The following is a 17,682-nucleotide window of genomic DNA, read 5'->3' on the forward strand; positions in this document are numbered from 1 at the left end:
CCAGATCTTGTAGCGGTTGTATCCTTAATAAGCAGAGGTTAAGAGCTAACCTTTAACCCAAATCTCTTTGCAAGTTTTCTCTGCCTTTTTTTGTGGCTCATTCTGTTACAGTTAAGCTCATCTTTGTCTGGATGAAGAACATTGCTTGGTACAATAATATACTAGCTTTGTTTAGAGTATTAATACATATTAACTTTTATGTATTATATATACATTATATATTCATGTAACTAATTTATAAATATAAACCATTTAGTTTGACTCTAAAGTTGGAAAATTAGGAACAGTAGTAATGGGTAATGTTGAGTACTTGTTTGCCAGGCCTCTGCCAAATGGTATGTGCTTTATCATTTAATCTTCTGGGATAACTTTTGCATAGGCATAGTTTGCTCAGAAATTGTGAATACATGGGTTTGATTTGAATAGATCCAAATGTGCAGTATGTACATTAATTACTTCTGTTTCTGTTTTTGTGAAGAAGGGTGTTGGCAATATAAAATGACTCAGTAAAATGTGTTTTTCAAGTTGGAAGATGGCTTTAAAATTGCATAAAACTGCAATTAGTCTCTTTATTTGGGTATTCAATAGTTTCTAAAGTCCTGTGTCTCATATTTATCCAAATTCTGATTACATATCATGGTCATCCAATGAACAGGTTATTCTTAGACATTGGAAAAAGGTAAATTTGGGGGAAACCTTAATGGCCCTTTTGAAAGTTTGTGTTTCCAAAAATACAATGTAATGATTTGTATAGGCATAACAATGAGAGTATGATGGTAAGGTCTAACAGTTTGCATCTTCTGAGAGTAGAAGAGGTTGAAAAGGACTGGAGAGGATGAGGGACGTGCTTGGAAATGTGTCTCATTTGTGATGAGAGTGTATTGGACTTAACCTGTCTCCTGATTCTAGTGGTCCATCGTTGGAGAGAGAGAGAGAGGTTGGGAATGCTTTGCCAGTCTCTATTATAAGAGGGTTCCTTTCCTCTGTGGGCCTGTGGGCCTTCTCTTTGGGGGGAGGGGCAGAGTGGAGAGTTGTCATCAATGGAAGGATGTAAGAAGAAAAAAATGCACATAGTTTCTTTTGGAGTTAATGTTTCCACCCATTGTGACTAACTGATTCCTGTCAGCACTCGCATGTTTAGGCACTTTCCTAGTAGATACTTGATAGCTGTGGGCAGCCACTGGTAGATCAAGGAAAGAAATGAAAAGGGATGGGGTGGAGGGTGGAGACAAAGCACAAGGGTGTACAGCAGAGCATTAATAGGCTTTCCATTTGGGCAAAATTTAGGCCTCCAGTGGCCTCTGTAATGAAAATCGTTCTAATGGTATTGACCGTATGTATTTAAAATCTCTTCTATGATATTTGTATCCAAGAATCTGGAGAGTATCCCTTTAATGTGCTTTATAAACAGTGGAACATTTAGAATTCAGTAACATGAAAGTTACTGAATTTTTCACCACAGCCATTTCTGTATGTTTGTTGTTGGAGAGTCAGAATGACCATAATGACGGCATTGGCTCCTGTTTGTAAGGCATTTAACCAGTGTTGTTTCATCGTTTTGGAAGATAAGCTCTTCTCGTTCCTTACTTCAAAACTTGGCTCTCACATGGAGTGCCCTTTAAAGCTCCAGAGTGCAGGGGTCTTTTCTGTCATTCATTGCCTTATCTCCAGACCCTAGAACAGAGCCTGACCCATGGAAGGTACTCAGTGACTGTTTGTGGAATGAACCCAAATGCACTGGAATCCTGTCCTCTCTTCTTTCCACTACCAAAGATCCCATTTAACTTTAGGGGCAGGGCCACACCAGCTTTACCTTCTCCACAGAATCTGCAGCTCATGATAAGCCCAGTATAAATGTATACTGGTATAAATGTTAGCTGTTTATACCACATACTTTGGCATTTAATCCCTTATGGCTTTATACTGTTAAATAAGTTTTTCTGCATATTTTGTTTCCCCACCTAAAATAAAGGCTACTGAGGGCTGAGAATATATAAGGTACTATGTTTTCCTTATTCATCCAGTATAATATATACAGAGTAGGTTTGTATTTACTTATTGAGTGAATATTAGATACCCTAGGGTAAACATCAGAGATATTCAGCATGTGATTCCAGTCTTCAAGTAGGTAGTATTTTAGGTGGGCAGACATTGTGTGCACATGTGAAACAGTATGAGAATTTGCAGCTAAATAAAATAAAGTGAAAATAATAGCTAACATTTATGTAGTGCTTAAAATGTGCCAGATACTGTTTCAGGAATCTTTGCGTGTTAATTTGTTGGAATGTCAACAATCTTTCGAAGTAGGTACAGTTATAATCCCATTTCTTAAAATGAGGAAACTGAGACCCAGCAAGGTAATTAAATCACTTACCCAAGATCACAATGCATATAGTAAGGGGACTGGATATGAACCCAGGCAGTCTGGCCCCCAAGTCTGTCCTTTCTCTGGGGAGTTTTTCTTGATCAAAGAAGACAGATCTAAAACTTGACACTAGTTTCTTGGCTGTAAAAGGTTCTCTTTTTCAAATTTCAAAGTAGCATAGGTTGCAAGGACTGAGCTGCAGAAACAGTGCTGAATTTTTCAAATGGAAGTGGTTGATCAATGGTTCCGGGGATACTACATTTTGAAATGACTAAAGGCAAGGGGAGAGAAACTGAATTTTGAATCTCAACACTGAATGAGGATTATAACTCTTCCGTAGGTGTTGAATTCAAGGACAGTGATTCACCAGGACGTAGGATAATGACTGTTGAAGTTTTTAATTTAGTGTCAGAAAACGTGAAATATAATATTGAATAACACTTGATATCTTACTACCTTTCTTTTTTAAACACTTACTAGATTTAAACCCCAGTGGTAGTAACTTACCAGAACATAAGTGTTCCTGAAGGTTTCCTGTGCACTTATATCCATTTGCTGTGGCCTCATGTGGAATCTTGATCCACTTGTTCAGCTTGTCTTGGGCAGTACAGAACACTATTGGCCAGGAGGCCTCTTCTAGTAATATTTCTTTGATGGAAAAAAAAATGTAAAATTGTGCTGTTGATTTGGTGACATACCTGGAGTGAAGTCATTTTGAAGCTGCGTGGAATTAGAAGAGGGGCTGCAAACAAAATCCAGCAAGATGGAAAAAAAAATGGTATTCTCTGAAAACCCACTTTTGTGTCCCTTTTGTCAGGAGCTGACAGTATTATTTTGGGGGTGTTGGGCATCAAAAGAGACACTGAATCCAAATGACTCCACAGATAGGGGAGTACATCATACATCAGCACACCCACTGTCCAGGAATCAGAGGAGGAAGTGCCCTTGAATGAAGCATGGGCTACAAACCTGGTTAGCGGCCAGGGACGACACACGCGCTGCAGGTATAGTATTCTGTGTTATAGATTGTTTCTGCTGGGTAGGAGGTCATGTTGTTTGTCTTGGGGGTACTTTGTAATAGGAGTCAGTGAAGAAATGACCTGCTGTTTCCATTTTCATACCAGCACATATTTTGGGATGACCTGTCATAGAAGCAGTTTATAACTGTGAACATTGTCCCACAGTTGTGTTCTATTTAAATATCCCAAGAAATAATTGGAGTTAAAATAATCTATGTCGAAATGTCTATCCAATGGGCATGTTAGCCTTAATCTTAATTTCAGGTTCTTCTCTGAATGGGGAGTTTTAGGGAAAGAGAAATTGAATTTATTTTAGTTCTATCAATATGAATTTATTTAATTCATTTATTTTAGTTCTATCAATATGGGATAATTTAATAAAATGTCTACTGCCCCATTTTATGAATTTTAGGTTTGTAGAGCTGGATCCTGAATGTGATCCAGTGCGATTGTTCTTTAAGTAGAAGTGTACGTCAGAATGACCCAGGGTTTATGATGAAAGTAAGCGACACCTTAGCTGACCCCTAGAGATTCAGATTCTTTAGAGCTGCGCCTGGGCGTCTGTGTTTTAAATCATCTGCAAGTGATCCTAGTCCCTACCTCCCCCTTAGGTACCAGCTGTGTATTTTATAGATAAGAAAATTGGGCAAAGTCAAATGACTTGCCTTACCTAGAGCTGGTTCAGTGGTACCAAGATTGTGTCACCAGATGATATGTAATTTCAGAATTTTGGGGCTGGAAGAAATTTTCCAAGTCAATTCAGCAGTTCATTTTATAGCTGACTATAAACCATGCTTGTTCATATAATTTTCAAGTAATATATGAATATAGGGAAATAATATTTTTTCATAGCCTATCTTCTATCCTGGCCAGGATAAAGATTAAACGGTAAATCACCAGAATTTCTTTATAATTTTAACATGTTTTTGTATTAACTTTAGGAATTGTCCATTATTTGCAGTATTTTTATTGTGTATTTTGTGATGCTCTGTTAAAGTTTTTTTGAAAAATACAGTATTTAATGCTGAAGTGAAAGATTAAAAAATTTTTTATTTGAATCAGTTATTTTTCAGTCTTAGCTAAAATGTAAATACTGTGAGAATTTGTACTGCTTTATTAGAGTTTTGTGTTTTCAAAATCTGTTTGATTTTTAACTTTTTTTTTCTTTGTGTTTTAAGGCATCTTACCTTGGAAACAGCACAGTTTGGCTTGCATCCATGTCATCTTTGAGTATGAGAGAGAATCCTAATTTCAGCATGTCCTCAGAGACCAAAGAACCAGGTTTGTTCCTTCAAGAAGTCTCCTAAAGGCTGTGGAGCAGCATCCACTTCCAGAAGTCAATAAAAATGTGTGTCGATGATGCCTGTGAATGGACTATATGGTCAAGTGACTCATTAAGATAATCATGGAAGAATGGTAAAAAAAAAAAAAAAAAAAAAAAAGTGAAGAAAAGGCAAATTTCAAGAAGCTACCCCAGTATCATTTAGGATTTTTAAGGAGTTGAAAGAAGATAGTTCTGAAAATATGAGTGACAAGACTCTAGCACAAGTCTTTATATGTTTCTTACATTACCATTGTTAACCCAGCTGCTTTTGTGTGTAATATTTGCATTATTTTCCTCCACTGCAATAGCTGGTAGTTTCCTCATGATCAGAGTTTTATTGTGTTCGGATAGAGAAATAGTAGATACAGTAGGAGAAATGGGAACAGTTCATTGGATTGTTGGCTCCAGAAACCAGCTTCTGCTAATCACTAAAGGGACAGGATGTTGACAAATTGCTTCTTCATAATGTGCTGCTGCTTGTTCACAGTTTTTGTGGCTTCAGATTCATCTTTTATCTACTCCTCAGTCTCTGTATGTGCCTGCTTTTTTCTTGCACAATTTTTTAGCCTGAAGATCTGATGACCGTATTTTTTCAGTTTAAAAATAAGAATTGTATCTTCATAAATAGACCTTTGGTATGGTTCTCTCCTACCCTTGCTTGTTTTCTAAGATCAAGAATAGAATAATTTCCATTCGTTTTTGGGTTTGCTCGTCTTTCTATTTTTGTATTCTTGTTCAGTGTTTTGTTTTCCTCTACTCTTCCTAGGTGGAAATGAAGGATGATCTCTGTGTTGTGGTTTTAGTTAACTAGGAGACCAGAATAACATGGGTCGTAGACGTTTATAGAAAATTTACAACATCTTTTAACCATTACTGTTTTAACTTTGTTTTAAACCTCCGTCAGATTTCTTTTTAGCAATATTGATGTAAATGTTACCTTCATACTGTGCCCTTTCCTTTTTGGGTGGGCAGTAAGAAGCAGGGATTTCTCCAAATGCTGATAAGCATAGAGAGAATATGAGAGAACGAGAAAGCTTTTGTACTTTACAAATGAAGCAAAAGAGAAGGCTTTTGTACTTAACAAATGAAGCAATTGGTCATTAAAGTCATTAATGTGTATACATACATTGTCAGTATAAAAATTAGTTTGTGGCTTAGAACTAAGATTATTAACTGACAGCAAGTTTTATTGTTTTCAACCCTTCCTACTTTTGTGACTTAAGTCAGTTGACCTGAGCCATAATTTTCTTCTTTGTAAACTGAGGAAGCCTTTGTTCTTATGAATCAAGTTTTACCCAACAGAAAGAAATATAAGCAGAAGCGATTTTAAAATTTAAATTAATAAAACAAAATTCCAGAAACCATTTTTTAATAAATATTTCCTTTCCTAGTAGGCCTGTTTACTTCATCCTTTTTTCACTTTTCTTCCCTATGTACTTGCTACTTTTACATTTTTTTTCTCATCTGTCTAGAATTTCTTGCTTGGTGTCTGTGTTTTGCCTGCTTCCTGCCTTTTCCATGATTCATCCTCCCATTGAAAATGATTTCTGTTCTCCTTACCCTCTATTTCCTTGGGTGGGCTTCCTGCCTTGTCTGCCGCCTCCAGTCTTTTGTTATCTCTTGTAATGCAGCTCCTGTCACCTCCAGCTCCTGCTTGTTTTACCCTCCCCTCTGTCCACTGCACGTCCTGTCCATTTGCATCCCACTCACATCTCCCGTCAGTGGTGATCTTGTCTCTTCCACAACCTCAGTCTACTTCTGCCAGTATAAGTACACTGATCTCTGTTGTGTTTCATTTAGTTCTGATCCCTTCTCACCTCTGAACTGATGATGTTTTCTTTGTGTACTTTTTAGTCATTGTGAATTTGCCTTGTGAGCTCTCTTCTTCTATTTTCCTTGTCCCAGGATGGCAGGTATTGCTAGATGGATTTGTTGTCAGTATTTGCATAGAACACGGATCCTTGCTGTGTATTTCCTGGGTAGCCAGGATGAATCAATTATTATTAACTTTTCTTGGAACATTGAGCTTCCTGTGTTTTCTGCTTCTAAGATTTAGATTGCTATTCTAGAAGACTAATATGACTTTAAAGAGAGTCAGGATAGTCTTATGCTGTCATTTTAACTCTTTATTCAAGAGTTCATGACAGACATTTGAATTCACTCCCTTGTTTTGAAAAATTAAAGAAGACATCCTTACCAGGTTTGGGGGTAGAATTGGGTGGAAGGTGGGAACAGAAAGGTAAATACTAGAAAAGGATTCATAGTCAATATCTAGAACTGGGAAGAAAACTGAAAACACAAACCACATGCTTTAACATTTATTAGGGAAAAGGTCTGCTAAAAGAATGAAAAGTATCAGTAATTCTGTTAACTAGTTTTAGTACTAGGTCATTGGTATTTTTACATTTCCATTTAAGTTCCAACACCTTTATTTAATGTTTAACAAAACAGAAACTTAATCTTGTAAATATTCATTTTGAGAGACTTGATGTCTCCTTATATTAACCTATAGCATTTTATAATTACACTGTAACATTCTCAAAAATGCCATTAACATCCAGTCCTGTTTCTTGTATGGGAAAGCATATAAATTGTATGGTTTTGTCCCTGTGGACACTGTAGTCCTGTTGTAATGAAAAGGTAGCCTTTTGGCAAGCGTTTACTTTATGCCTTTGATGATTTATGTCGTCTTATGTCTTTCCTTAATTCTTATATATACTATGAACATGGAAGTATCCTGTAATTGAGTTTCCTATAATGTATATGAGTTCCTGGGAGTAGACTACTGTAAGCACAGATGCAGCTTTATGAAACTTAAAAAAGAAGAACCCTGTATAGCACGTAATGTATTTAAATAGGATTTTAAGAGTAATGCTACACACTGGGGTTGATCAGACTGAACATTCTTTCTGCCCAAGCCTTCTCCTATTGTGATGGTTACTGTTGGGTGTCTTGAAGCTGAAGGGATGGCTAATAGTGTGATATTGTTTCTGTAATATTCACCACCTGTGAGCAGCTAGTGAAAATAACATCACAACCATGGGTAAGCTACTAAGGAGAAATTTATGTAGATGTGCTCGGTACAGGACTATGTTCTGCAATTACAGAGATGAACATCATATAGTCCGTTCTCTCTGGAAGCTCATAATTGAATAGGGAATATTGATAAGTAAAAGATTACAGTACAATGTGGCAAATGCTGAAATACACATACATAGTAGTTATCGTAGGAACAGACTAATTGTATAGGTTAAAAACCTAAAAAGTTAGATACCAGATATAATATGTATATAACTGGTGTGTGTAGTATGTATCGTATATAAATTCTGACTGTAATGTAATTGCTGGTGTATCCCTTATTATCTGGGCAGGTTAAAGTACTCAGTTTGAGTGTCTTCCCCTTGAAATTGTGATGATTATCTAGGATTGTTATATGAATTAAATGAGATGATATATAGGAGGTGCCAGTATGGTCCCTTCTTCAGTTGTTTAGAATTTAGAGAACATGATAAAGGATTATACTCTCCTTGTATATATAATATTGCTATGCAGAATGCTTGGAATTCCCATTTTAAATTTGCTTTTATAGTGTTTAAGAAAACTAAACTGACTCAAACCTTATAGTCAGTCTCTTTTTTTTTTTAACCAAAAGAAGTTTCTTTGATCTATTTGCCAGTGCAGTTCTCAGTGACATACTTTTGAGTATGTTATAAAATCCGTCTTTGTATAGTTGTAATCCCAACACTGGGTTACATATAACAACCTGAATATAGTTTCTGAATTGTATCTATGTTTTTGTTATTTTAAAAGGTGTTTACATTAACTTCTCTTAACAACCAAACTGAACAGTTTGCATTTTCTAATGTAGAAAAAATTGCCACAATAATATAATATTGTTATGTTTATGGTTGGTTAATTTCTTCCTAAATTAACAGGTCTTTAAGGGTGTATGTCCTGGACTATATGATAAATCAGTTTGGGTAAACTTTTCACTTGATGGAACAAATTGATTCTTCTGATGTGCGTTGTTTGGCCTTGTTTAAAAAGTCCCCTGATTCATAGCGTGATTAGACTTGTCTGTTGTGATTTTTTGTAATGTAAGGTTTGAATTTGGGTAATTTGAAAATATAATTTTTGAGATAAATCAGCCAGCCCAGAAATTTGTTACAGATCAAAATATATGTCTTATTTACAGCTTCTTTATTAAAGTTCGTTATGTATAATCAAGAGATTTAAATAAGTTTAGTTTGTGGCTGGTGTTTATTTGTATTGACATTCATAAATTTGTATTGACATTCATAAATAGGGAAACTATCTCCATAGGAAGGAGAACTTGATGTATTAGTATTCCAAAGCTTAGTTTAAGCTGGTTATGATTAGAAAAGTGGCTTTCATGTGTATTCTCTGGACGAATCTCAGGTCTGTGGGCATGTTAACAATAACATTTTTAATCACCATAATAAATAGTTAGCAGAGACATTTGGGAAATTGCTGCAGATGATGTAGAATGAGCTGAGGGTAGGGTTTGTCTTTTACTGTTCCCTGTTCTTAGAGAAACTAAATTTTTTCCCGATGGTGTTTTATTTTTTCTTGGATTTTTGTTAATACCAATAAGAAACACTTGCCATTATGGAGCCTCAGTAGGGCCAGGCTCCAGGCATACATTGAAGTTTTTCCTACTACTAATGTAATTCCTTCTAATAAAATTTGAATTTTTTTAATTTTTTTTTTTTTTTAAGTTTATTTATTTTGAGGTGGGGAGGGCAGAGAGAGAGAATCCCAAGCAGGCTCCTCACTGTCAGCGTGGAGCCTGACGTGGGGCTCAAACTCATGAACCATGAGATCGTGACCTGAGCTGAAATCAAGAGTTGGGTGCTTAACTGACTGAGCCATCCAGGCAACCCAATAAAATTTTGTTATGAAATATATTTTATATACTACACACTTATGTAGTATGTAATGTATGTTTATATTGATGAGTAAATAATGTTAGGATATTTCTGCTGAGCAATAGGTTTGTTGTTGTACATATTTCCTACTATAAAAATGAAGAAATTGAGGGAGGTTGTTGAACTGTCCAAGGTCATAACCAGTCATAAATGGTGAAACCAGGAATTTAAGCTAAGTCTGATTAAAATCCATGCTTTCATTCACTTTTCTGTACTAACTTAAAATATTTCTCTCCTTGAGAGGCGCCCAGCTGGCTCAGTCAGTAGAGCATGAGGCTCTTGATCTGAGGGTCGTGGGTTTGAGCCCCACATTAAGCGTACTTAATAAAATTAAACATTTTTTCCTTGAAAAAGTAAAATTTACTCTTTTATAAATGTGTATTATTTTGAGCTGAGGAGCACTGCTATTAATCCTCTGCTGTATGCCTAATTTTTTTTTTCCCAGAGTAAAAGAGCTTTGTTAATAGTTTGTAAGATTATAGAAGGCTCAGTGTTAAAGTGATCAATGCTTAGTGGAAAGAACAAAATCAGATAGTACAGAAAAGTATAAAGTGGGTGGTGAAGTGAAAATCACTAGTGATTCACTTCCCAGAGGTTAGCATTTGGTGTAAATTATCCAGACATTTGGTAAAAAAGTACATATATGTATATCTTTAAAATACAAATAGGTTCATAATATGCATATTGTTTAGTAACATTTCTTTTGTTTATTATATATTGGCCATCATTCCACATCGTTGTAAGTTTATATCTTGTTTTTTCATTTTTTAAAAATAAACTTTTTATTTTAGAAGAGTTTTGGATTTTTTTTTCTAAGTTTATTTTCATTTATTTTGAGAGAGAGAGAGTGTGTGCGCAAGCAGGGGAGGGGCAGAGAAAGAGGGGGAGAGAGAGAATCCCAAGCAGGCTCCATGCTGTCAACGTAGAGCCCGATGCAAGGCTTGAACCCACAAACTGTGAGATCATGACCTGAGCCGAAACCAAGAGTCAGACACTTAACTGAGCCACCCAGGCGCTTCATAGAAGGTTTTAGATTTATAAAGAAATTGCGAAGATAGTAGAGTTCCCAGTTTCCCCTCTCATTAACCTCTTAACGTTAGTGTGGTACGTATGTTATAATTAATGAACCAAACTGATAACATTATAATTGGTTGAAGTCCATACTTTATTGTGATTTCCCTTTCATGAGTTTTTACCTCCTGTCTTTTTCTGTTCTAGGACCCCATCCACGAGTCCACGCTGCATTCAGTCATCATGTCTCCTTAGGTTCTTCGTGGCTATGACTGTTTCTCAGACTTCCCTTGTTTTTTATGACCTGACAGTTTTGAGGTGTACCAGTCAGATAGTAGAATGCCCCTCAGTTGGGCTTGTCTGTTGTTTTCTCATGGTTAGACTGGGGTTATGTGGGGTTAGACTAAGGGAGGCCACAGAGGCAAAAGGCTGTTTTTAATCACATCATTTCAAGGGTGCATCCTAGCTTTGTGACCTTACTGTTGATGTTGACCTTGGTATCCTGGCTGAGGTAGTGTTTGTCAGACTTCTCTATCGTAAAGTTACTCTTTTTTCTCAACTTTCCATCTTGTGCTCCTTGGAAGGAAGGCAGCCCACACTTAAGAGTTATGCTCCACCTTCTGGAGGGGAGAAGCAGAGTATCTACATACGTTATTTGGAATTCTACACAGGAGACTTCTCTCTTCTCTCCCATTTATTTATTGAATCATTTTTTTTAATATCAGTATAGACTAATGATATTTATACTTTGAGTTATAATCCAATACAACTTTATTGCTCTAATTTTTCCAGCTTTGACCATTGGGAGTCTTTCAGTTGGTTCCTGTGTCCCTTTATGATACCCTGATCATTGTGGGCTAATATCTTTATTTTTTACATAGTTGCATGGTATTCCATTATAAGACTATACCATGATATATTTAACTAAACCCTTATTAATGGTAATCTACATACCAGATTTTTCACCGTTATGAACAGTACTGTGATGAGAAGTCTTCAAAATACATTTATAAAAATATTGTTTGATAATTACTCAGGAAGATTTGCAGCGTTAAAGGGAGTGCCTTTTATACATATCATGTGATTTGTGACCCTTAGTCAAATCTCTGAAGGGAGGGAATTTTCACCTACCCTATGGAAATCATTGTGGTTGCCTCCCTTTTTTCTTTTTTTCATGTGGTAAGTGAGAGGTGATGACAGGGTGGCACTGATGGTCTTAAAGAGCTGCTTTGAGATCATACTTTGTCTTAAGACAGCTGTGCCTTCTCAGTATAGACTCGGTTACTGTAGACAGTGAGATGAATTGAAATTCCATTTGGAAGAACAAAACAGCATTCTCAGTAAAAACTTCAGAACTGGAAGCAACCATAGAAATCATGTTCCATCCCTGCATTTTAGAAATTGGAAACTATAGTACCATGGGGTGAGATGATTTGCCTGGTATTTTTGCCATAAAAGAAGCATTCAAGAACCTGAATTTCTGCTCAGAATTCCTGTTACATGAGTATATTTTATATCCCATGCATGGATATACACAGTTTATGTTGGAAAATTTCAAACATGTACCAAAGAAGATAATTCATCTGTATGTCCCCATCCTTCAGCTTTACCTTTCCATTTGTGGCAAGTCTTGTTTAAACTACCCCCCCCCGCCCCCAATGCCATACTACTTTAAAACATATCTCAGATATTAAATTATTCATCTGTGAATTTTCAGTATGTTCAAGAAATCCCTTGTCAGAACACAACCACAATATCATTATCACACGCTAAAAATATATTTTTCACATTTTTTTAATGTTTATTTTTGAGAGAGACAACGGGGGAGGGCAGAGAGAGAGAGACAGAGGATCTGAAGCAGGCTCTGTGCTGACAGCAGAGAGCCTGATACAGGGCTCGAACTCACAAACTGTGTGATCATGACCTGAGCTGAGATCAAGAGTCTCCCACTGACTGGCTCTGACTAAGCCACCCAGGCACTCCAGACCTTAAAAATATTTCTATTTAAGGATATTTAGTTGTAAAAACTTCAAAAATTTGTATTCACCATTGATTAGAATCTGGCATTACTGAAAATACATTTCCTTGGTATGATCCCCCAAGAATTACAGGGAGATTTTAATGTATATCTGTACACCATACAAAATGGCCTAGGTTATGGCTTTTATAAAAAATGTGTTAGGGTTTTACCTGTAAAAAATAAGTTAACCTCATGAGATTTCCTTAGAGCAGAGAAATCCATAAACACTGTGTGACAGATATCGTCCAACTGGATACATTTGCTTTTTGGCCCTCCTTTACTCTATTTGTGCATGAGGAAGAAATTCCGAGGATGTATGACAAGAATTCTATTTCAGATTTTATCATATTAATTAAAGCCATAGATGAGAATATTGTGGTGTGGCCATTTTATTCCAGATCTTCTGTAGAGAGATTTTTGAACGTCAAGTAAAATTCCTGCATGTTACTTCCTGAATTCGAAGTTTACAAAGCTTCTAAGAACCAACATGCTGACATCATCACTGCATTTTCATTTGCTTTTAGAAGATAATTTAAGGGGTACCTGGGTGACTCAGTCTTTCGCATTTGACTCTTGATTTCGGCACAGGTCATGATCTCATGGTTCATGGGTTCGAGCCCCACATTGGGCTCTGCACTGACAATATCGAGCCTGCTTGGGATTCTCTCTCTCTTCCTCTCTCTCTGTTCCTCCCCCATTTGTGCTCTACCTCTCTCAAAATAAATAAGTAAACTTAAAAAAGATAATTTAAGAGGAAAGAATACCTTTTCTATCAGAGATGATCCTAAGGGCAGAGCTGACTGCGGTTACTCGATTTACTTCAAGCGGCACACTACGTGGATTGCTTAGTGTCTGCAATTTAGAAGAGTGGTTAATACTTCCAATATTTTAAATATTGTATTTTCTTGGGGTTTCACTGGATCTTTAAAATTAAAATTGAGATGTTATTTTCCTCTAGAAAAGCAACCCTGTCTCAGAGGCTTTACAACCAGCATAAGAAACTTCCTCTTAAATACCCATTTACTTGCATTGAATTTATCTTAGAATTGCTTCTGTTTTTTGGCATGCTGTTAAAATATTCAATATTCAATGATCTAAATTGAAGATGGAGTGAAAAAGAGGGCTGAAATTTTCCTTCCGCTTATTCTAAGCCAGACTGAAACCAATCTTAACTGCATAATTTAATTTAAAACTATTTTATTGCAAATAAATATTCATCTTGCTAGCCCATATTGTTCATTATATGTAGATTCATGTTTTATTCTAACCTAATTTAGACTTCTGCCTTGCATTTGACAGTGTTACAGCTTTTCTGTTTTCTTTCGTGAATAGGCTTTGTTATAGTCAATCAGCTTAGTTTTCTTACCATTTTGAGTGCCCTATTTGTATTATTTCTGAATTTTGGTTCACCTTTTTCTCCTTGTTTTCATTTGGTGGACATCTTTTAAAGAGGAGAAATTGTTGTTACTTTTCTTCTCTATTCTAAGCAGAAATTGAAAGATTAATAAAAAATAACCAGTTGAAAATACATCTCTGGTCAAGTGCATTCAGGTTTCCTAGGCTAATGTGTATTACAGATTTTAAGTTCTTGGAGGACAGAGGATTCATCTGTGTGTGCTGTGATTTACTTCTGTAGCATTCCACCTATTTTAAGCTACTTTTTAAATTTTTTCTTGATATAGTAATGATACTTTTTCTCCAAATCCTGTTTTCTTTGAAATTCTCTTCTTATTTTTGACATCTTTGCTTCTTGCCAGCATGTGATCCTGATTGAATTTCTTACCTTCTTTCAGTTTCCTCATCTGAAAAGTGGGGATATTAATCAGCAGTCACCTCACTGGATTTTTGAGTTAAATGGGATAAGCTGTAGTGTCTGGCACATAATAAATGCTCCATAAATGTTATTCAAGCCATCTGCTTCTTTCCAGCCACCCTTATTACATCTTTCCCTTTTACTTGTTTATACCTTCACATAGATTAGGAAACATGGTGTGTGTATTTTAAATAAGTGACCACCTTCTTGTTTTCCTCTCACTTTTAAAAAACTTTTCATCTTGAAATGATCGCAGATTCATAGGAAATAGCAAAAATACAGAGCAATCCCATGTACCCTTCACCCATTTTCCCCCAAAGGTAGCCAAAGTCCAAGATCAAAACCAGAAAATTGACATTGGTGCCATCCAGAGCTTATTCAGATTTCTCCAGTTTTATATGCACTCATTTGTGTGTGTGTGTGTGTGTGTGTGTGTGTGTGTGTGTGTGTGTGTTTATATGGTTCTGTGCAGTTTGATTACATGTATTTGTGTAACCACCATCACAATCAAGATGCAGGATTTTGTATCCCTCACCCATCAACCCAAGGCTTTCTCTTGCTCTCCTTTATAATTTCCTCAAACCCTTGGTGATCACTATTGTGTTCTTCAGCTTTTTATGTTCATGCAGCCTGTGATCTTTAGAGATTGGCTCGTTTTACTCAGCATGATGCTTGTGAGATCCATTCAAATTGTTGCGTGTGCCAAATAGTTTGTTCCTTTCATTGCTGAGTTCTGTTCATGCCATAGATGTACCACAGTTTAACCACTTGTCCAGTGGAAGGACATTTGGGTTGTTTACAGTTCTGGGTTATTACAAATAAGGCTGCTGTGAACATTTGTGTACAGGTGTTTTTTGTAGATCTAAGTTTTCATTTCACTGGGATAAATGCTTGGGAGTACAGTTCCTAGATCAGAAGTTTAAATGGACCATTGTAAGTTTCTTTGAAAATACATGCTAATGCCATTTGTAGATACATAAAGGCAGTTATTTTTTAATGCCAGCCATTATAAACAACATACAGTGTCCTTTGTTTTAAAATATCTTTTTGTATAATTTGCAGCACCAGTCCAAAGTATTGAATCCTGACTTTTTGTGTTGTAATATAACATGTACTAAAGAAATATTTCATTTTGTTGGTGAATCCCCTTGCATATTGTATTGAAATTTTTCTTGGGTATTTTACTGTTCTCAGATACTAAATTTGAGTGGGAGGAGATATTTCAAGTAATGGTTTTTCTTTCCATCAATATTTTGCAATGTGGTGCATGTTAAAATTTTAAAGTACCTGTAAAGATGAGCACAGAAAATCAGGCAGTCCATTAATTAATGTCCAGCAATATTTCAAATAATCAGTAATGTTGGATTTGTGTTTTCCAATGTAATGTTTGGAGTCCTAAGATGTTTTATAGACTAATTGTTCCCAAGATTAATAATAAATGATGTCATTATTAAGGCAAAGCTACAAGTAGTGTTGACATGTGAAGAGCTCCTCATGATGGTACCCATAGATTTCAGTAATGTTATTGAAGTTGGGCATCAAAAATCAACAGAAGGACAATATAAATTATGTGTAGTGGACAGGCATTGGCTGGTTGATCAGTTTTGGCTTTCCCAAATACAGTCACGGCCCTGAAATAACTGATAAAGGGAAAGCTCTGTAAAAATTGGTAGAAGGGAAGGAAACGAAATGTAGAAAGCAGTGGCTGCTCATTTGAATAATCTAGAGAAACTTTAGATTGAAACAAGCACCTGTTCCCAGGCCAGTCAAATTAGACTCTGAAAGTGGTGCCCAGGCACTGATATTTTAAAACATGTTTCCAGGTAGTTTTAATGTTTAGCCAAGGTTGAGAACCACTGGCCCACCAGGAATGGCCTCTGTGCTCCTATTTCTTCACCTTAGAATTTGATAGTGTTTGTGCTGCATGTATCCATCTTTTATGTATTGGACTAATGTGGGTTCCACACACCTTATATACGTGGCTCTGCTGAGATGTCTGTTTCCCTAAAGGGGGCAAAAGCCACACTTGTGAATTGTGGTCATATTTAAACTATAAAACAGCTTTAATAGGTGTAACAGAAGAGTGCCTGTCTTTGGAATCAAAGACATCAAAATTGTTGAAAAGTCAAAAGGAAATTAGATTTCATCCAGGGCTTATTATGGGTGGGACAGTTTTTGGGAAATTGGGCATTAGAAAATGTGTATGGGGTGTTGGGGTGAGAGGTCTCCGTTTTTATTGATAGATCCTATTGTCAACCTTACTTAGTTTTTCTTTTTTTCTTTTGATTTTTACTTGGCAAAAGTGATACTTAACTGTAACAAGTGAAAGTATGCAAAGATGAGTACAGACAAAAAGAATTAATCCCCCACCAGTTTTCACAGCCAGATGTGAATTCTTCCACACCTTTTTTTATATTTACAAAAGTATGTTTAACAATATAAAATTTGTAAGTTTTTTGTTTTTAAAATAGGATCACACTATATATTATTTTGAAGCTTTCCCTCAATATACCATTGATATGTCCCAAGTCAATGTAGATCTCTTATTTTCATAAAATAAATTAAATTTTCAACATGCCATGATTTATTGAGCCATTTCTCTATGAAGGGACATTTAGAATGTCCCCCCCACACACACACTTTTTTAAAAATTTACTACAAACAGTGATGTAACACATATCTTTGTGTATATAAGCTTAGGTACCTGTGCTTTTGTTTGTAAAGTATTCTTATAATCCATGGTTTGATTTTGGTCAGATTTCTTAGTTTCTGGGTACTTTTTCTGATCTTGAGAATTATTAGCGAGTTAATAATGTCTGCTGATTGCCAGTTATTTGGCTCCTGGGTATTAAATTGGGTGTTAGATAGGAGAATCAGTTATTTTAGTAATGGATATTAATAAATCCTAGTGGCCAGAAATGTTTTTCATAGGTCCTAGAATCCCTAAGGTGGGACACCTTAATGGGAGGCCAACAGATGGGCTTCATGGGTGTCTATGAACCACCTGATACTGACTGAAAAATTGTATATAAATGTGCACTTTATGGCTTTCATCAGATTTTCAAGGGGGTTTTTATTGCCCCTCAAAATGGTTAAAAATTGGTAATACGGGTATCAGAGAGTAGTACTCAGTCTAGAGAACCTGCAGAGTACTTTGAATTGCCATTGATAGCACATTTTT

General features: G+C 36.0%; 1 protein-coding gene across 10 annotated transcripts in view; it reads left to right on the forward strand.

Moving 5' to 3' along the window:
* SLC20A2 (solute carrier family 20 member 2) overlaps window positions 1-17,682 on the forward strand; it is a 107,109-nt gene that overhangs the window by 1,001 nt on the left and 88,426 nt on the right. For 2 of the 10 annotated variants that reach the window (XM_053216520.1, XM_027071491.2), the window contains exons 2-3: window positions 3,183-3,369; window positions 4,563-4,665. The exons of 1 other annotated variant lie outside the window; for it this stretch is intronic. The gene's annotated coding sequence lies outside the window, so the exon portion shown is untranslated. Of the gene's footprint in view, window positions 1-102; window positions 4,666-17,682 lie in introns of those variants that run through there. 7 more of the 10 variants (XM_053216523.1, XM_053216521.1, XM_053216525.1 and 4 more) reach the window with 4 other exon arrangements.

This window comes from Acinonyx jubatus, chromosome B1 (assembly GCF_027475565.1).
Source record: "Acinonyx jubatus isolate Ajub_Pintada_27869175 chromosome B1, VMU_Ajub_asm_v1.0, whole genome shotgun sequence".
NCBI classification, from domain to species: domain Eukaryota; kingdom Metazoa; phylum Chordata; class Mammalia; order Carnivora; family Felidae; genus Acinonyx; species Acinonyx jubatus.